Source organism: Eleutherodactylus coqui, chromosome 9, assembly GCF_035609145.1.
Source record: "Eleutherodactylus coqui strain aEleCoq1 chromosome 9, aEleCoq1.hap1, whole genome shotgun sequence".
NCBI lineage: Eukaryota > Metazoa > Chordata > Amphibia > Anura > Eleutherodactylidae > Eleutherodactylus > Eleutherodactylus coqui.
In genome coordinates, this window is record NC_089845.1 from 54,673,261 (window position 1) to 54,687,508 (window position 14,248).

A 14,248-nucleotide genomic window follows, 5' to 3' on the forward strand; every position below is an offset into this window, starting at 1 on the left:
GTGAGAGAATTAGATTACCTACGTAAAATTTGGACGCTAATTCTTTTGCTCTTAGAATTGAATAATTGAATTGGGAACCATTAACTTTCCTATTTATGACATAATCAATGCTTGTGCCAAATTTCTAATTTCTATGACATCGGGAAGTGAGAGAATTAGATTACGTACATAAAATTTTGAAGCTAATTCTTTTGTGCTAGAATTGAATAATAGAGTTGGGACCCCTTTACTTTTCCTATTCTGGATATAGTCTATGCTTGTGCCAAATTTCATGTTTCTACGACATCGGGAAGTTGGAGAATTAGTGGTGAGTCAGTCAGTGAGGGCTTTCAGCTTTATATATACAGATATATTAAGCAACATAACACAGGTGTGACAGATGTATGCTTCCATTTTCCTTTTTTTTAAAGACATTCAATGAAAACTCACTGAAAGGTAAGTTTCTGCACTACAGTGCAGCAATTGGTCTATGTATGCTCTGTGAGCAATACAGTCAAAATCCAATGCTAAAATATCAGCTCAAAAAGTAAACTATTGGAGCTACAATTAGAACAGGAATCACAGTCTAGTGCATCTTTTAAAGCAGTCATAAATACAGCAGATAGTCTTCTGTGTAGTCCCATATATAGGTTTTCTCTGGTACTTCAACGGGAAGGAACTTCATAATCTCTCTCAATAACAGCTGTGGCATGATAAGTAAAGCCGACAGGACATAAGGTTCTTTGAAACACAAATATTTATAAAAAATAAATTGGAAAAGAGTAATAAACTATAAATAAAAAATATATTATAGTAAAAAAAATAATCTACTATATTAAAAGTTCACTCTTTGTCAAAATAAAATCGTCATGCAGTTACATCTCAGGCAGGTATGCAAATGATTAGAGTTGTGGTGTGATTAGATGAACTGCCTTGTCACCTGAGGCCCAAGGAATAATTCCACCTTTGGCCTATAAAAAGGCTCTCAGAGGCTCCTTGTGTGTAGGGACCTCTTTTTCCACTTGTGTAGAGCTTTTGGACCACTAGACGCCTCTAGGATGCAATTGAAGAAATTTTGCCCAGTTAACAGAGTTTGAGAGGGGGTGCATTACTGGAATGCAAGAAGCAGGATGGTCGTATTGACGAATTGACCGTGTACTGGACATTCTGACCAGACTGTTGGGTGTTGGGACCAGTCGATGTGTGTGGGCACACAAGATGACCGAGCTCAGGATGCCATTGACAGACCACCAGTAAAGAGGATCGTCTGATTGTCCGACAAGCAAGCTTCAACTGTTTCGTTGACCGCCATCCAGAAACAGGTGTCCCTATCGTGTCCGTTGGAACCATGTCCAGGTACTTGGCTGAAAGACAATTGGTCTCACAGCACCCATTACCTGTACGGCCTTTGACACTTACCCACCGTCGCCTCTGTTTACAGTGCTGAACTACAAAACTGGACTGTTACGGACTGGAACCAGATTCTCTTCAGCTACGAATCCAGGTTTAGTTTTCGCACTGACGATGAATGTGTTAATGTCTGGAGACCTAGGGGTGAGTGCCTCAATCCTGTCTTTGCTATGGAGCAGCACACTGCCCCCACTGCTGGTGTGATGGTTCTGGGGATCATCGCATACAACAGTCAGTCACCACTAGTAGTGGTAAGAGGGACAAGGACAGGTCAGCAATATGTTCAGGACATCCTGCATCTGGAGATTCTTTGGTGACAGCTGGTATCTGGTTTTTATTTTGTGGCAGGTTGTGGCTGGTGTTTCTTTTTTCCACGTCAATCATTTGGGTACTTATCGTGTTCCCTATCCCTTGGGTTCATAAGGCATGATGTTGTAAAACAGGTAGTTTTTATCGATGAGCACAAACTTGGCACTTATTTCTTTGATGTAAGAGAGGCAATGTTCCCAAAAGTCCTGCTTTGACTTCTTCACCAGGAACGGCATCAGTGGGTATGACAGCTCATTTCCAACAAAGCAGTAGATCATATAAGAGCACGTAAAGAGTGATGCTCAAAGTTTGAATATGCAGTCAATCCTGAAGAGATAAGGTCCTAGCACAACACGAGGAAAAATACAGTTCTACCTAAGGTGAGCAAGCTCTTATCTTGGTAGTCTTCATTAGTGAGAGAATGGTCAATATATATCAGCCAAATTATTGGCTCTATGGCAGAAAGAATTTCAGTTTGTGAGATCTCTTAATGAACCGCTCAAGACATTTTAGGAGGTCATTGAGCGGCGCACACAACACATTTTTCAGCAGATAGCGGTGCATGTTCTTCAGCAGCTGAGGAGTCAATCATGCGCCACTTAGATGTTGTGTCTGGGATATCATAGTGTTCATAGTGTCTCTTTGGAGACTTCTTAGGTTTATTTTTCTCCATTTCTATAAATAAGTATATACCGTATGTTATAACAGGAAGACTTACAACCCAACACATGTACATTTGATACAATGTAATAGTAGTTAAGGTAATTTACATTTTTGTAGCTGCTTTTAGAGATGGAATTTTAATAATGTATATTAAAAAAAACATTCACTCTTGATATGATGCCACTTTCCAACATATATTTACACTAATATGGATCCTTGTAAAGTAGATTCATAAGTAAGGATGAGCGAGTATACTCACTAAGGCACTACTCGCTCGAGTAATCTGCTTTAGCTGAGTATCTCCCTGCTCGTCCTTAAAGATTCGGGGGCCGCCGCAGCTGACAGGTGAGTCGCGGCGGGGAGCAGGGGAGAGTGGGCGGGAGAGAGGGAGAGAGAGATCTCCCCTCCGTTCCTCCCCGCTCTCCCCCGCAGCTCCCCGCTCCGCGGCGGCCCCCGAATCTTTAAGGACGAGCAGGGAGATACTCATCTAAGGCACATTACTCGTCCAAGTAGTGCCTTAGCGAGTATACTCGCTCATCCTTATTCATAAGTAAGAAGTATTTACTTATCACAGTGGATAATGGAGCATGACATTAACCTCTTAAAGCTATAGGATGTACAGTTGCGTCCTGCACATTTGGAGTATGCATGAAGGGGGATTGCGGGGCGATCCCGCTCCATACAACGCGGGTGCCGACGGTAAAAAAACAGAAAGCACCCACCCGAAACAGCTCCGATAAGCCGCGTGGCTCACCAGAGCTGTTAACTCTTTAAATGCCGTCATCAATTCTGATAGTTGCATTTAGATCACCCTACCGATGTTCTGGGGTCCCGTACAGCCCGTTGAGATGAGATCACGCGTTGCCGTGTGTGTGTCATGGCAGCTAAGTGCCTTCTGAAAGGCTCGAGGGCTGTCATAGTAGAATGCCTATCAAGCCATTCCTGCGTCAGATCGCATATTCGTGTCCCCTCTGGGGGCTTAAAAAAAAGGTAAAAATAAGTTTTAAAAAGTTTCACTAATTATTGAAAAAAAATAAAAGCTAATAAATGGGTTTTTTTGTAAAAAAAATGTTGCTATACTTTTAAGAGAATCAAAATAATAAAACAAAAACGCATATATGGTATCGCTGCGTCCATAAAAGTTGGATCTATCAAAATAATGTGTTATTTACCCCACATTGTGAACGTTGTTAGAAAAAAAAAAGGACGCCAGAATTGTGCTTTTTTGGTCTTCGAGAAAAAATGTAATAAGAAAGCAATCAAAAACTCCAGAATTGCACCAACAGAAACTACAGGACGTCCCACACAAAATGAGGCATCGCACAACTATGTCGACAGAAAAATAAAACAGTTATTCCAGTCAGAAGATGGCAGCAGAAAATAATTTTTAAAAATTTACTTTCTTTAAAAAAAATAAAAGTAGAACAGCAAAAAAAAACTATATAATTTTGGTATCATAGTAATCATACTGGCCCATAGAATAAAGTTATCATGTCATTTTTTGTTGCAGTGTGTATGTCGTAGAAACAAGACGCACCCAAAGATGGCGGAATTTCGTTTTTTTTCTATTTCACGCCACTTAGAATTTTTAAAAAGTTTTTTCAGTACATTATACGGTACATTAAATAGAACCATTGAAAAATACAACTTGTCCCCCCCAAAACAAGCCCTCAAACAGCTACAGTGATGGATAAATAAAAGAGTTATGATTTTTTTAAAGGGGGGAGGAAAAAACAAAAATGGAAAAAAAGGATCAAGTCCTTAAGGTGTTAAAGGAGTTTTCTAGAGAGAATACTATTGATGAGCTATCCTAGGCTGGGGTCCGTCACTCAGGGCCTCGACTGATCAGCTCATTGAAATCAATGCGAGCCGTGCCTGCAGTTACAAGCACCGGCCACTTCACAGAGATCGGAGACTTTAGTTGCTTCCACTCCCACCTCTGTGTAAGTGGGGCGCTGTCAGTGGGCGCACAATCAGCTGATCAGTCGAGGTCCCGAGCAACGGACCCCAGCCGATCAACTATTGATGACATCCTCAGGATACATCATCAGTAGTATTCTCCCTGGAAACCCCCTTTACGTGTGTAGGTCCATGTAGTTGATCACGGTGAGGCCAAGGAAGTGGTGGCCATTAGAGAGAAGACCTTAACAACCATTACATATCTCTGTCTTGAACCTATTTAGTAGTGAATGGGGTCCATAGACATGTATGGTAGCTTGATGAGAAATCACATGTATGTTTTCTGAGTGTGCCTTAAAGTAAATATTAGGAGATAATGTTGTTCAGGCTATATTATAGAGGTGTAACCACATATAGGATGGATACCTCCGAATATACTTGTTCTTCACCAAAGTGTAATACAATTAAATTCTGTCTGTCTAGAGTTCTATAATCGCTTACAGAACAATAGCGAGCAGTCTGGTTGTCATGGCAACATCACCTTTCCTACAGAATCAAATGGGGATCTTCATTATCATCGCTACTTGCTTTTATACATGGTTTTTAGATTAGGAGTGTTCACTGATTAAATACTGCTGCCCTCCTGAAACTGGCAAAAGTTTAGTGAAAGTAAATTTTACTTTAATGTGAATGCACTATAATAACATAGTGCAGCATATAATTCAGTCCCGTACCTATGCTATAACCCTACTGACCATGCCAACAAGTAAGGAGTGTTTGATTATGGACATACTGGAGAAAATGTTCACTTGACACGTGTTAAATACCGAATTGCACCAAACTTTAAATTGATCACTGGTATGATCCCTATATTGACACTTAAAGGGATATTCCCATCTCATTAATCAATGTATCTAATAAGTGAAATGCATCATTTCACCACTTTGTTTCCTGTGTCCAAAGCGCAGCGCTGCAAAAGTTTTTTTCTAATCTCGCAAAGTTAGGTTTAAACTAGCGTAACGTGTAAGGCTGAGGGGGCCGGGGACCTTGCTACCACGAGACAGGCTAAACAGTGACCCCTCAATGCAGGTTTAGTATTGTGTCTATATCATTGCATTTGTTTTGCAGCTGTATTTTTGCTGCAGGATATATGATGCAGAAGGGATCATTAGTCTTATGACATGTAGACATGTATATCCTTAGGGCTCCTGCTCATGGGCGGATATTTGCTGCTGAATCTGCGTCCGCACCGCGAATCTGCATCAAATACCAGCTGTTGCTTCCTATAGAGATCCACTGCTTCCTACCCATGAGTGGAAACCAATTGCAATTTCCGCTCGCGTGGGGAAAAAAATTGTAGCGTGTTCCATTTTCATGTGGATTCCACGTGGACAGCTGCCATTAAATTCAATGGAAGCCGTCCAACCCACGTCCCGTCCGCGATGAACATTGTGGACAGGTCACAGATTCCGCACCATTGATGGTGTGGGGGAAAAAAATGTGAAAAACAAATCTGTATTGCGCCTGCGATTCCACTGGCTTAACAATAGGGGATGCAGTTGCACCCGGGCACAGGAGCCTTAGGGGCTCTTAAGGCCTCTCTTCTCCATATAGGGAGCCCAGGACTATGAATAAAGCATTGTAGTTGGGGGCCCTGTTACTGGTTTTGCATTGGGGCCCAGGAGCTTCAAGTTACGCCTCTGCATTAAAGGGTTAAGAGAAGTTGGGGAGCCCCAAGATAACCTTTTTGCAACCAGGCCCATGAGCCTTTAGCTACGCCCTTGCCTGGGTCCACCCGCAGTACAAAAAAGATGGCTGAATAACAGGTACACGCGGATGCCGCTGCTGTCAGAGCCGGATTCCAGTCAAGTCAAGTTAACTTTTGCTACTTCTGTACACTGTGTTCCTGGATTGTTCAGGAGTCGCAAAAAATAAGGAAGGGTGGGCAAACTCCCCACAGAAACTGCTGGCAGACACCACTAGGGGAACTTGCTGCATATGTATGTAACTATTGCTATCATTGAGATCAATACATTTATACAATAAGACAGTGACTTCCACTTTGTAGTAGAACATAAGTTTTGTTAACTCAATTACAGAAAATGGTAATGGCCCTTTTAGACGGAACGTTATCGTTCAAACGAGCGAAAGTGAATGATGATCGTTCAGTATAAATGCAGCCAATGACGAACAATAACCGTTCATTTTTCATTCAGCGTTTATTGTATACAGGCATAAAATTAATGGTTGCCTCATTCATTTTAACCAGCGCTTGTTCAGTCGTTTTCATTCACTTATACAACGAATGTGAACGACTGAACGATTTCTCGCTTGATCGAACCAACGATGTATCTGCCTGTATAATCTCTGACTTTGTTCGTTTGTCCAAATGATAAATTGTCTCCTAGGGGACACTCTGCTGATACTGTGTATAGGGGGCGATCTGATTGCACTATTAATAGGGGCCTTTGGCCTGTTACCATAAAGTCTGTAATCAGGGGCATAGCTACAGGCTCACCAGACTTGGTGCAAAAGTTCAGCTTGGTACTGCCTGCTCCATATTATAACCATAACGTGAGAGGATAACATTGCCATACTGGATAATGCTGCCATGAATATTTATTACTGCCATGCAGTGACAAAATAATACCACCGTACAGTATCTGGATAACATCGCCATATCATGACAGGATAATACCACCATACGGTGAATAGGTAACCCCACCATACAGTGACTAAATAACACTACTGAATAAGTCCGCCATAATGTGAGTGAATAATACCGTAATACTGTTTCTTAATAAAAATACTACGGTATGAGGATACCAAAATTAGCACCATACTGTAAGTGAATATAGCCACCATACTGAGGCTGGCTACGGTGATCATGTAGTGGTCCAATATCACACAGGCGGTCTACAGAGTATCACCCCCCTGCAAACCTGAGGCATTAATAAAATAATGATCAGACAGGCAGAATAAACAATGAAATAAAGGGACTTATAGGTAACATGTTTGTTGTTGTTTAATTTCTCGATCTCTTCCTTCTGGTCTGGTTCACCACATAAACGTCTTGCGAATATGATTCCCATCTCTGCAGAATTTGACACAAAGACATTTTTAGCTGATGCTGTGAGGTCTGGTCAGCACATCTATATTTGGGCCAAAAGACTCATCCGCATTAGGCCTTCTCAGAATGACTAATAATGCTTAAATAGGGCCAGCTGTCTACTTTTCCCAGTGTTGTATGCTTGGTAACTCCCTCCCTCTAATTTTTACCAGTTTCAAAATGGGGTCATTTGTGGGGGTTCTCTGTCTATTTGGCCGCTCAAGAGCTCAACAAGTGGGCAATGGGGCCTAAAACACCTTCAAGCAAAATGTCTGTTCTGAAAGCCACCGGCTGCTCCTTTTGGTTTGGGCCCCGTTGTGCATACAGACATAAGATTAGGGCCACAATGGGTATGTTTCTGAACACAGGACAAATGGGGGTATCCATTTTGGGGTGCAAATCCTCATTTTCATGTGCACTATAGAAAAAAAACTGCCTTTAAAATTCCATATTTGCAAAAATATGGCATTTTTTTCTCTCCTCTAAATTGCATTAACTCCTGAAAAGAAACTGTGGGGTCAGAATACTTATGCCATCCCTCAGTGACTATATTAAAACGTGTTGTTTTGTTTTTTTTTAAATGTGGTCATTTGTGGGGTATCTATCATTCTGACACCTATGAGTCTTTGCAATCTTGGCTTGCTGTAGGAAAACAAAATGTTTCTCAAAATGTTAAAGGAGATGTCTCGAGGAAGCAGTTAATTTTTTTTTTTGCCCAGTCCCCCTTATTCAGCATACAAAACTAAGCACCCGTTTAAATGACTTTTAAAGCCGGTTTCTACTCACTGTTCCAGCGTTTCAGCAACTTTTAAAAACTTTTCCAAAGATGGCCGCCGGTTCTTCTCCCAAAGTGTACAGCCCTTGCTTCAGCCCGACGTGCGCGCTCCCGAGACGCCGCCAGCTGTGTCTCCATGGCAACCGGACGCATCGCAGCCGCCGACCAGACGCCCACCGCCAGGCAGCAGGTAAGCGGCGCTAGCCCCCGGCTCCCCAGCGCTAGTTCCCCCGGCGCAGCGGCAGCCCCCCCGGCCTAGCGACAGCCCCCCCGGCCTAGCGACAGCCCCCCCCATCGCAGCGGCAGCCCCCCCGGCCTAGCGACAGCCCCCCCGGCCTAGCGACAGCCCCCCCCATCGCAGCGACAGCCCCCCCGGCCTAGCGCTAGCTCCCCCGGCGCAGCGGCAGCCCCCCCGGCCTAGCGACAGCCCCCCCGGCCTAGCGCTAGCTCCCCCGGCCTAGCGACAGCCCCCCCGGCCTAGCGACAGCCCCCCCCATCGCAGCGACAGCCCCCCCGGCCTAGCGCTAGCTCCCCCGGCGCAGCGGCAGCCCCCCCGGCCTAGCGACAGCCCCCCCGGCCTAGCGCTAGCTCCCCCGGCCTAGCGACAGCCCCCCCGGCCTAGCGACAGCCCCCCCCATCGCAGCGACAGCCCCCCCGGCCTAGCGCTAGCTCCCCCGGCGCAGCGGCAGCCCCCCCGGCCTAGCGGCAGCCCCCCCCGGCGCAGCCCGGCGCAGCGGCAGCCCCCCCCCGACCCATCACTTACCTGGGAGGCTTCTCGGGGCGGCTGGGCTGGGCTGGTCTTCTCCGCTGGGCAGCTCCAGTTTCTGCACCTTCCTCTAACAGAGGATGGTGCAGAATGGCCGCTTCAGCGCGCTCCCGAGCAGTGACAGCTCGTCTGCGCATGCGCAGAAGAGCTGTAGCGGGGAGCACACTGAAGCGGCTCGTGCTGAATGGAGAAGACCGGACTGCGCAAGCGCGTCTAAAAAAGCAAGCTGCCAGCGAATTTAGACGGAACCATGGAGACGAGGACGCTAGCAACGGAACAGGTAAGTGGAATAACTTCTGTATGGCTCATATTTAATGCACAATGTACATTACAAAGTGCATTAATATGGCCATACGGAAGTGTATAACCCCACTTGGTTTCGCGAGACCACCCCTTTAATAATTAACGTTTAATGTATACGTCTCCTAAATCGTTCAAAAAAATAAAGTTTTTTCAATGTGCTTCCAGAATAAAGTAAACAGATGAAAATATATATATTATCAAAAATGTGTACAGGATGTTTACACAGATTTGGGATATTGCAGTTGAAAATGTGAAAAAATAATAATTTCTTCAAAAGTTTCCTAAATTTGGTGTTTTTTTATAAATATACTCAAATTCTATCAGTCTATTTTTTTCCACCTAAATGAAGTACAATATGTGGCAAAAAAAACCAATGTCAGAATCACTTGGATATGCAAAACCTTTATGGAGTTATTCTATGTTGAAATGACACATGTCGGATTTCCAAAATCTGGCCTGGTCATTAAGGTGTAAACAGGTTTGGTCACTAAGGGGTTAAAACAGCAAAAGTAAGCAAGTACAGTATGTCGTGGATTTTTCCTATAGAAGTCAAGGGGAATAAAGAAATTCTGAATTAAATCAGTATTTCTATACATTAATAGAATATTATATTGATAGCATACCTCAATAGTTTTTATAATCTGTCTGAGCAAGAAGAACTTTAGATTTCCTCTCAGTAATATTGAAGCAGTTGGACGGTTGGTACACGCCAAATATACGTTCATTTCACCAGTAATGTATAACATGTAAAGAAAAGCTGTGTGTCAGATACATATGTTCTAGCTGTCAGTGTTCTAAAAGAAAGTACAGAACACAGCAGAGAACAGTTGTCGCTATGGCAACAGCACCTCTCAAAGTTAGTAGAAATTGTTTTCTTAAAGGGGCACTATAATCATTAAATCCTTTTTAAATCTTGGTTTGGTGGAAAATAAATTGTTAACCCATACAACATTTACTTCTAATACTTGAATGCTAAATTGCAGAACATTTCTGTCTCCCACCCACCTAGGAAAACATGTGCATTGGAACCTCCGATCACTGGTTAGATGAGTGGAAAGCAAACGGACCCCATTATAGTCAATAGGGTCCATTCGACTCTGTTCAGCTCCGTCCTAACATGGAGATGTTCAGCCATTGGCATTCCTCTTTCCTGCTCCCCGAATGGAGCAGAAAACTGAAACCCCTGGCATAGGTGTGAAACCACCCTTAGGGCTCAGTCAGACGAGCGTGTTTATGTGTGTACACAGGTGCACACAAAACCGCTCTTCTATTTGAACCCGGTGTTTTCCTATGATGTGTTCTCATGTCTGTGTTTTACAGGCGTGCAAACGCGCGCACCTGCAAAACATAGGACATGCGTGCACCATAGGTGCGTGTAAATATTCCCCACCGGGGAGTCCCCTTGTCACTGAACACTGTGACAGCACACATAAATAGTTACAAAAATGCAGCAATATCGCAATCACAACGGTGAAGGAACTGTAACTCTTTTATTTATCCATCAACGTCGCTGTATGAGGGCTTGTTTTTTCGGGACGAGTTGTATGTTTCAATGGTGCTATTTAATGTACCATATAATGTACTGAAAAACTTTTAAAAAATTCTAAGGGGATTCTGAAGAGGACTGAACTCAAATATGGGGGTCTACTAATAGTAGAGCCAGAAACACATTAATGCTAGAAACTTCATTTAAAATCCTACTGGTATTTAACCCCCGACCAAATAGCACACGCGGTACCTGGATACCCTCCAAAATTGTTTCTGTGGTTGCTCAGCGCCGGGAGACATGCTCTGCATTTGGTGGTCCTGTTCCCGAGTTAAGAGGCTATGGATCCGAGTGTACTCTCTAATATACTGAATCACAGGCCATAATCTATGCAAAAGCCCTTGGGAGGCTTTATTACACAAGCGCGTTAATAATATCCCCCCCTCATTCTAGGAAACTTATTTCTTTCTTTTTCCTGGCCACGAAACAAGTTATCGCTCACCCATGGCGAAAAACTTCCTTGGATTTTACGGAGGTCAAGCGCAGGAGGGATTGGTACCAGATTAATGAAAAACTGACTTCTATTCTAGCAGATAGACATAGGTAATTCCTGAAAATATGGACCCGATGGCTATAATACACTACCCCCCCCCACACACACACACACACACACACACACACACACACACACACGCACACGCACACACACACGGTAACAGATCTCTAGTCTCCCTATGACAACAGTAACTAAAGCACCTATTTTAACTTCGCTCTACAACCTGAAGCTGCTCTACCCCATGAGTACAACCTCCTTGTCTGCAGAATCCGCCCCCCCCCCCCCCCTCTCCCCTTTTCCTCCCATTATCCAAACTTTCCTTCCTTTAGTTTAATTCAAGTTAGGCCCTGGCAAGGCCGCCAGTACTCAGATTGTTTCATATGACAGTCCAATTCCAAGTTTACAGTATTCCGGGACTTAACCCCTTAAGGACATGGCCTATTTTGGGTATAAGGATGCAACTATTTTGGGGGGATTTTCATCTCTATTTTACAAAAGCCAAAACTTTTTTATTTTTCCGTCGACGCGGCCGTATAAGGGCTAGTTTTTTGCATGGCGAACTGTAGTTTTTATGGGTGTTTTTTGGGGTACATAAACTATATTGTAAAACTTTTATTATTTTTACTTTTTATGATAGCAGGGAAAGAAAAGGCATCAATTCTGCCATAGATTTTTGGTGGTTTTTTTTTATAGCGTTAATCATGCAGCATAAATGACACAATACATTTTTTCTGCGGGTCGGTACGATTACAATGATACCAAAATACTTATATTTTTTTTAGGTTTTTTTCACTTTTCCACAATAAAAACCCTTTTTTTGGAAATTATTTTGAATCGCTGCATTCAAAGTCCTATAACTTTTTTATTTTTCCATTGAGGGAGCTCTATGAGGGCTTATTTTTGTGAGACGAGCTGTAGTTTTTATTGCTACCATTTTGGGGTACACACAGTTTTTTCTAGAACTTTTATTGCGTTTTTGGGAGGAAAAATTTTAAAAATAAGCATTTTGCCTAGTATTTTAGGTTTTTTTTTTTAATGCTTTTTGCCGTGCAGGATAAAAAGCATGTATAATTTATTGTACGCATTGTTATGGGTATGAAGATACCAAATATGTGAGATTTAAATTTTTTTTATGGTGATATGGGAAAAAACTGAAATTTATTTTTCTATTTTTATATTATTTTATTTATTTATTTATTTTCTTACACATTTTACGTCCCTGTAGGGGACTCGTACAATAGCAGTTTTGATAGCTATGATAAAGCATTGCAGGACTTGTAGTAGCGCTCATAGGTACTAGCAATGCAGGACACCTGTATCTGGCCCCATCCCCCTCCCGTGATTACAACGTGGCAGCCTGATGACATCACAGAGGAAGCGCGCTCCCTCTGTGAACCCTTTGTATAGTTCTACATAGATGGTGGCAGGGAAGGACTTAACAGCGAGGAGTGCTGTCCCCATGCACCCCCGCTATTGTAGTGGGAGGCCGGCTATCGGTGACAGCTGGCTCCCGCTGCCAAATAGCGTTCGATCTCTTCTAATCTTGCGCTATCCACAGGGCGTAACTGTACATCCTGTTGCGTTAAGTACTGGGTACAGTTACGCCCTGGGGCAGGAAGGGGTTAAAAGAGAGGCTTTTACTATAACTTGCTCTTCTGCTATGTCTTTTTCTCTCTTTTTCCCTAATCTTTATCACTGCAAGAAGCATTTCCATTTGTTTTGTACTAATGCAACTGAAATTTATTACAAAAGTTGTTTTCTGCACTATTGTAATTTTTATTGTAAAATTTAAGTTTAAAAAGAAAAAAAATTTCTAAGTGAAATGAAATGAAAAAAAAAATTAATTCCAATATCTTTGGGTACATCTTGTTGCTACAGCGTACATAATGCAACTAAAATGACACGATAACGTTATTCTATGGGTCAGTACGATTACTATAATACCATATAAATATAGGTTTTTTTTGCTGTACTACTTATATTTTTCTCCAAAGATATTTAATTGTTTTTTAATTATTTTTTGCCACCATCTTTTGACAGCCATCATGTTTTTATTTTTCCATCAACATAGTTGTGCAAGGGCTCATGTTTTGCAGGACACTGTGTGGTTTCCATTGATACCATTTTAGGCCTTAGTTACACGGGCGTTTTTTCCCGCGATTTGCGGATCGCATGACGGATGCCGAAAAATCGCCCGAAAAAACTGCCCCTAGCCGTGTTTCAATAGAAGCAGCGCTGTCCAGTGCATTGAATTCAATGGAGCCGGCAATACAGCCGGCTCCATTGAAAGCAATGGACTGCGGGCGATCTCATGATGAATTTTCGGGAAGGGCTTAAAAATATAAGCCCTTCCTGGAAATTCATCCAGAAATGTGTAAAAACAAAAAAATATATATATATATACTCACCTGGTCCCGGCAAACGGAGTTCAGCCGCGTTCCAGCCGGCAGTTCTCCTGAACTGCTCTGAGTAGTATTCAGCAGCCGGGGATTTAAAATCCCCGCCTGCTGAATGAGCTGCCTCTGATTGGTCACAGACCTCACCAAACAGAGGCAGCTCTCACTTACCCATTCATGAATTCATGAATGGGTGAGTGAGTGCTGCCTCTGATTGGCTCAGCGCAGGGACCAATCAGGGGCAGCTCTCAGCCGGCTGGCCGCGGCTGAACTCCGTCTGCCGGGACCAGGTGAGTATATTTTTTTTTTTGTTTTTACACATTTCTGGATGACTTTCCGGGAAGGGCTTATATTTTTAAGCCCTTCCCGAAAATTCATCGTGCGATCGCCAGCAGCCCATTGCTTTCAATGGAGCCGGCTGTATTGCCGGCTCCATTGAATTCAATGGGCAAACATCATTCTTCTCTGCCACAGCTGTTACAGCTGTGGCAGAGGAGAATGATTTGTCTACTATATGTTCTCAATGGGGTCGGCGCTGCTGCCGCCGGCCCCATTGAGCGCATATAGAGAAGAGAACAGGAATCGCAGATCGCACAT